The sequence below is a fragment of the Seriola lalandi genome, unplaced genomic scaffold, assembly GCF_002814215.2.
Source record: "Seriola lalandi dorsalis isolate HSWRI2012SDOR001 ecotype SW California unplaced genomic scaffold, Sedor1 jcf7180002054948, whole genome shotgun sequence".
NCBI classification, from domain to species: domain Eukaryota; kingdom Metazoa; phylum Chordata; class Actinopteri; order Carangiformes; family Carangidae; genus Seriola; species Seriola lalandi.
In genome coordinates this window covers 919,095-925,687 of record NW_019525499.1, presented here as the reverse complement: position 1 = coordinate 925,687, position 6,593 = coordinate 919,095, and the positions used below count along the sequence as shown (strand labels likewise).

Genomic DNA, 6,593 nt, shown 5'->3' with positions numbered 1-6,593 from the left:
GTATAAACAAAATTCCGCGAAGGATGGTGTAAAATGCCTCCTGAGCCGAGGGGGTTTTGGGCTGGATATAAATATATCATGGATCCAGATATAACTGAAAATGGCTCACAGACCGTCTGGTTTTGGCTGATACAGTCATACTGACAGGCAGGATAGGGCCAGTGTTTACAGGCATACATGAACAGATGAAACTGTGCACATGTGCAAGCCAAGAACTACGAAGAACACCCAGACAGACAGAGAATAAAATCAAAGTTCATCAGTACTACGAAGGTGGTTTGTGTTACACAAATCTTCCTTCTTAGAGCCTCACCCAAAATCAACCCCATATTTGAGGGAAAGCTCAGACACAAGCCGACGTCGGAGTAAAATATAAACTTTGAAGCCAAAGCCAATCCAAACCTCAGCACCAAAATTTAAAACACAGGTTGTCTCAGGACCCGGTCTGCCAGGTGAAAATTTATAACACAGATTAGGAGCCTGTAATCACTCCAAGACTAACTGGCAGGTATTTCACAGTAATGCATCAACCAGTACTAGAACAAAATAAAAGATATCCATGTTTTCTGATGTTCTTCATGGTTGTTTGAATCAGTCATTTTTGTAAATAAAGTATTCCACATGTTCAATTATGATCAGCTGGGACAAACTAAATCCTTTGAAGTATTTTATTAGTAAAGAATAAATGTAATTTATTCAGTCCAGAATATGGCCTTTAATGGTTTGATTGGTCTATGACTAATGTATGTTGTGAATTGTAAATAACAGTACTACAAATAAAACACAACCATTGACAAAATAGTGAATGGTCACAGTTTGGTTGGAAATACTCCAAACATTTTGCTCTCAGAACACAAGGAAGTCTGACATGTAAAGCCTCTTCTTTTGGTTTCTATTTAATTTTACGGCACTTGGAGGTCAAACACAGTGGTATGTTTATTGATGAGCACATTGATTTCAGCCTCTCCTCAGCCATTATGCATTTTTTGGTGTATCAGGTGTGTCCCATAAAACAGGATAAAACAGTAGGGGGTTTGGGGAGCAAAGAGGAGGAGGCGGGGAGGGTGGGTTGGGGTGGGGGTGCATGGTGTAGTGTTACGGTCAAAAAAGAGAGAGAGAGAGGGAGCGGGAGAGAGAGAGAGAGAGAGAGAGAGAGAGAGAGAGATGGCCAGGGGAGTATGAGCATTAATGCACTCCCCGTGTGCTGGACGCGTACGGTTACAAAACACACACTCTCACACACACACATAAGCACACTGCGGGTGCCCTTTGCTCGAGTGAAAGGTCACCTGGCAGACCGAGTCCTGAGACGGGGAGAGACATATCAACAAATGAAGAGTTCAGTTGGAGTGAAACATTGAGCTTCTTTGGCTTCAGTTATACACGTTTAATTTAAACAGTACAACAATTAAAACCCTTTACACGTAACACTTTACTAATTAGACTTTACATAGGCCCTACAAATAGTCAATACATGGTTCAGAACACACTATAATGTAGTTGTACACAGATATAAGGACATTTTAAAGTGTTTATCAAAGGACAGTATGTGTGAGCAATTATAAATTCTCCTGTGAAGACATATTTTTTTATAGACATATTTTACTATATTTTCATTTAATTCATAATCTGTTTATCCACCAAACCAAAGTGGTTACTGGTGCCCACAGGAGGAGTTATAGCTGTTGACAGATACATTAATTAACACTTAGTTTTTCTTACAACCAAGTGTTTATATGCTGCTAAATAGAGGCGTTTGAAGTAAAGTTTCGCAGTGAAAGCTACAGAGATTTTTAGGAGCCTAGAGCGTGTGTGTGTGTTTGAGCGTGTGTCGGTGTAAAAGGCAAAGAGGAAAGGGTTCTCGTATCTGTGAGTGTGTGTGTGTGTGTGTGTGGGGGGAGGGGGGAGGGGGGGCACTTGGGGTTAGGAAAGGCTCACCTGGGCTTTCTCCCCTACTGTAAATTCCTAGATGGGAGACAGACACGGGCTATTCTGATCGCATTAGGTTCACTCCGATGGCTTTTCCAGCTATTGTCACTTGACACCGTTCCATTAAATCTGTCCACCATAAAGATTAACTACACCATTCTTTATGCTTTCACTGGGTGCTCACTCTGAACGCCAAAGGGCAGGTTAAATCATGCACAAGATTTTCATAGTGCGCTGTATTTCACGTGCAGCCTATCTAGACTTTTACTTGATGTTATATCAACTAGCAGTACAGAGTGACACCCAGATAAATTATTGTGAAACTAGTCCATTCATCAGTTTAGTCACCCTTTCATTACTGTTAGTAGTATCTGATATTACAGTAACATATACACATGAAGATGTGTATAAAATCTGTGAAGCAGCAGTTTTGTTTTTTAACTTTTTGATATGTTTATTGGTTGGTTGGTTCTAACCTTGGTGGTCACCACTTCATTGATTTAATGTTATTGTTGTCATTATGACAACATATTTCAGATATATTATTATATACATTATTAAATATACATTTCTATTCTGTGAGATGAGAGCTTCTCTCGATGGAACTACACAAACTACAGTTTTTGGTTCAAGAAACACTTTTGTTAACCTCAAAATGTTATTACAACACAAATTCCACAAATAGACTGTGAGACTGTGTAACGTTGGCAGTTCTGCTTTATAGACTCCATTGATTAGGTTCAATGACTCATCACGTTTCTCTGTCGCTCATCAGTTGCTGATGTTTGCCTTGTTTAATTTATGTTTAAAGAAACTTAAAGGTGTGGTGTCAGTGTGGTGGCGAGGTATTGAGCAGTCCTGTGAAAAGCTTAGTCATCAATAGTTGACAAGTTGTGCATGTTATCATGATAAATCAGGCTCATTAGGGAGGTGCTTTGTTTGTCTTTGATAGGACAAATAACAGTATAAATAAGTTTGTGTCTTTTTTCTTGCAAAATTATTGTATTCCAGCAATATACAGTATATGATATGTACATACATATATATCATATATGTGATGTCTGACTTCCTTATTTTGCATAAACTCTGCACATTGTTAACGCAGCTTGCAGATATTTAAGTTACAGCACAATCTTCGCTTTCCTGTTTCATTTAGCTTTATGTCTTTGTGTGTTGTCATTGTGTTCTTTACATTGCATTGTGAACTTAATTTAATTAAGTTTTCTTGTTCTAAATATTCTCCTAAATACTTCATAGAAAAGGTGACAATACTACTATAATAACAACAGAGAGAAAATAATCTTCATCTGGTTCCTTAAACCTTGAATTATGATATTACACAACTTTATTTAACCTGTATTTGTTGTTTAAAGGAACGAACGGTTATAGAACTCGCTCACATCCTGCTCTGGGCTTGTCTGCTCCAGTTCAGCAGTGGGTGAAGAGAAATTCCTTCTAATTTAGATTATCAGTATAAGTGTTGATTGTCCACAGTAAGCCTGTCTATCTTAGTGTGTACAGTGCAGGTTCATCTGTTTCCAGCTAAACACACCAACGGGTTCAACCTGCCAGGCTGTTGACTCAGCACTCAGCAGTATGTGTGTGTGTGTGTGTGTGTGTGTGTGTGTGTGTGTGTGTGTGTGTGTGTGTGTGTGTGTGTGTGCGTGCATGTAAGCATCCGTTAACGTTGGCATTGTGTTGAAAAAAAAAAACATTTCATTTGTAGAGTACAACTTTAATACCCCTCACAGTTAGGTGGGCACTTGTGGGTTGTGGCCTCTTACATGCATTACCTGCACCTGATATGGGAAGGTTGTAACCATAGCAACCAATCTGTAAATGGAGGGAAAAAAGGCAGGAGAGTATAAACGAATGCATCTGCTTGATAAACATGAACTGTTTTATATGATCCTATGACAACAATAAACACAGAGCGACCTGAGACATAGATGCCCGTGAAACCCTACCCCTCCCCTCACATACTGTACAGACACACACTGCCACATTGTGTTCACTCCACTTAGTGTGGTGTAGATTTGTTTAAAGAGTAACAAAACCTCAGAACAGACGTGATGAAAGTTAAGTATTTGGTTTTCTCCATAATTTATTGGAAGGCAGCAGAGTTCTGAGTAGAAAGGACTGACAAGTCCTGTTTTAAGCTAAACACTGCTCTCTCCTAGTGATCAGTGAGTGTAACTGCACACATGTAAAGAAGGGACGTAGAGAAGACCGTGATTAACAGTGATTAACAGGAATAAATGGGTAATGGAAAGTGTAAGAAGTGAAAATAAAAAACACTATATTAACACAGCTTCGGGTTTATACAGAGAGATAAATGGAGCAAATTCTATAGACAAGTGAATTCATTCATTTATTCATCCACCCTTTATTAACAGTGCACATGGTGGTCCAATAAGAGTTATTTACAACTAACATTAATACAAATTTTAAAACACAGAAAACTGCAACTGAAATAAAATGATAAACATCATAAAAAATAATAAAAAGCGATTAAACCAGGTCTTATAATAATATAGTTATAATACATTTGGATTAAACTGTCTAGATAACATTTAAGTGAAGTTCAGGTACAGGCTTGCAGATACAGTCAGTGCCAATGATGAATATTGATAACCCATACTGGAAATCCCATGAAATACTGTTGTTGCCAGAGGTGGACAGTAACTAAATACATTTACTCACATTACTGTATCGAATACTTTTTTTGTGTATTTTGTATTTTTTAAGTACAATTTAAAATCGGTATTTTGTATTTTACTTGAGTACGTTTTGACTCAAGTATTGTACTTAGTTACTTTATAAATCCTATCCGTTACTGAGTAAAAATAACAATTCAAGCTACAGGGGGAAAATACGCGCCAGAACCATAGACAGTAAACCAATGGCCAGAACCAACAGTGACAAACAATGATGTGATTAGCACTGGCGCGTGAACATAGTTGGCGCGCGCGGACAAGCTAGTGTAGCCCTTGCTAAAACGACTGATTTATTTTGATGATAAATATTCATAATTCATAAAAGTTCATTATGTATTGAAGTGGTAAAAAATCATAAATATGGTTAAAATGCAGAGCAAGTTAAAAATGCAAAATAAGTGAAGTTATGCCATTTCATAGTGTTTGTGAGATATGTATTATTACTTGTTTTGTGAGTTGTCAATAATTCATTTCTTTGACAGTATTGGCATGTGTATAGCTCAAGTAACTCTGGCCAATCGTAAAACAGTTTGTAGGTGAGGGGGCGGGACTTAGCGAAAGTTTGATTGAGGTGAGCAGAGCGAGGTGAAGAGGGACACGAGTTACCTTGACCGAGTCTGTGCTGGAGTGATTTGGTGGACCAGTTTTTATTTTTGTGGGGAAACGACCAGTTTACCTGACGTGAAGAACTTTGTGACCATCCGCGAGGTAACTATGAGCATAAGAGTGTTTTTGAAAACTGTGATTAAGTTCTACAGTGTAAAACGGACTGTTAACGCTAACCGCGATTAGCCGTTAGCTTTAGCCTAGAGCCTGTGTGGTTAGCTTGCTCTCTGCTCTGTATAAACATGCTTGGTTAACTTGAGCTAAGGCTAAATCGGCATGAAGCAGCCTGTGGACTTGGAATTTAGCTTGTGAATTTAATTTAGGAGGAGAAGACGGATGTTTTGACGGCATTAAAGAGGGAAGCAAAGCTCCTGTGAACTACGTAGGATCTGCATCCTTCTTGCTGTGTGTGTGAGCTGTGGATCGCGTCGGCCCGCTTGGACTGTGTGTGAGCTGCTGCTGCTGCGCCCTGGCGGTGATCTGTTCATCTCCTTTTCCCTACTAACTGTCGGGAGCTGTGAGTATTGGATATGCACGTGTCTTTTATTTTCTTCTGCTTGATAAAAGTGAAGCGGCCAGTTTGTTTTAGGCCACAACGCACCCAAGCTACGACACAGGACTGCAACAGGGGGTTTCAATAACTGGTAGAGACCGTTGTGGACCAAGTGTGTGTGTTTGAGTGCGTGTGGGTCCATCATATTCCTGAATTTAATGTTTTGTTTCATTTTATGTGATGTTTGGACATAAGAGACTGAATAACAGCTAAACGGGTACTATTTCTGTTGAATATTAACACTCTCACTAAACCCAAGGGATTTATGTAATTTTCTGTTATTTGTTTTGAGCGTAAAACATTACGACTAAAGAGTCTTTACATTTCAAGTTTTGGGATTGTGTGGTGTTTTATTTGGTTTAAAGCATAAAACAAAGGGAATATCATAAGAATAACCCAGGCCCCCCCATATGTACATAGGCGGGTGTTACAATAGAGAAGTGGTCACGAAGTCTTTAGTCTACCCTCACACCCCACACAAAGAAAGTAACTAAGTAACTTTTACTTAAAGTACATTTCAAATGAACTACTTTTTACTTTTACTTGAGTACATTTTCAGATGAGTACTTTTACTTCTACTTGAGTAATATTTCATCAAAGTATTGGTACTTTTACTTGAGTACAATATTTTTGTACTTTTTCCACCTCTGGTTGTTGCACATTTCAAGAATATGATTTTTAAATGAGTAAGTAATTACTGTTCTGTATTGAACTTGATGATATTTATCTTATCTTTATAAAAACATGCTTATAATGAGCTAAAAAGCTCATATTTAAAGTGAACACTT

At 38.3% G+C, this 6,593-nt stretch overlaps 1 long non-coding RNA gene across 1 annotated transcript; it reads left to right on the top strand.

Moving 5' to 3' along the window:
- Positions 1-3,219: 3,219 nt before the first annotated feature.
- LOC147817508 (uncharacterized) lies at positions 3,220-6,134 on the top strand. Its single transcript, XR_015436314.1, has 2 exons — positions 3,220-5,354; positions 5,576-6,134. It is a non-coding gene; the product is annotated as an uncharacterized LOC147817508 (long non-coding RNA).
- Positions 6,135-6,593: the final 459 nt, after the last annotated feature.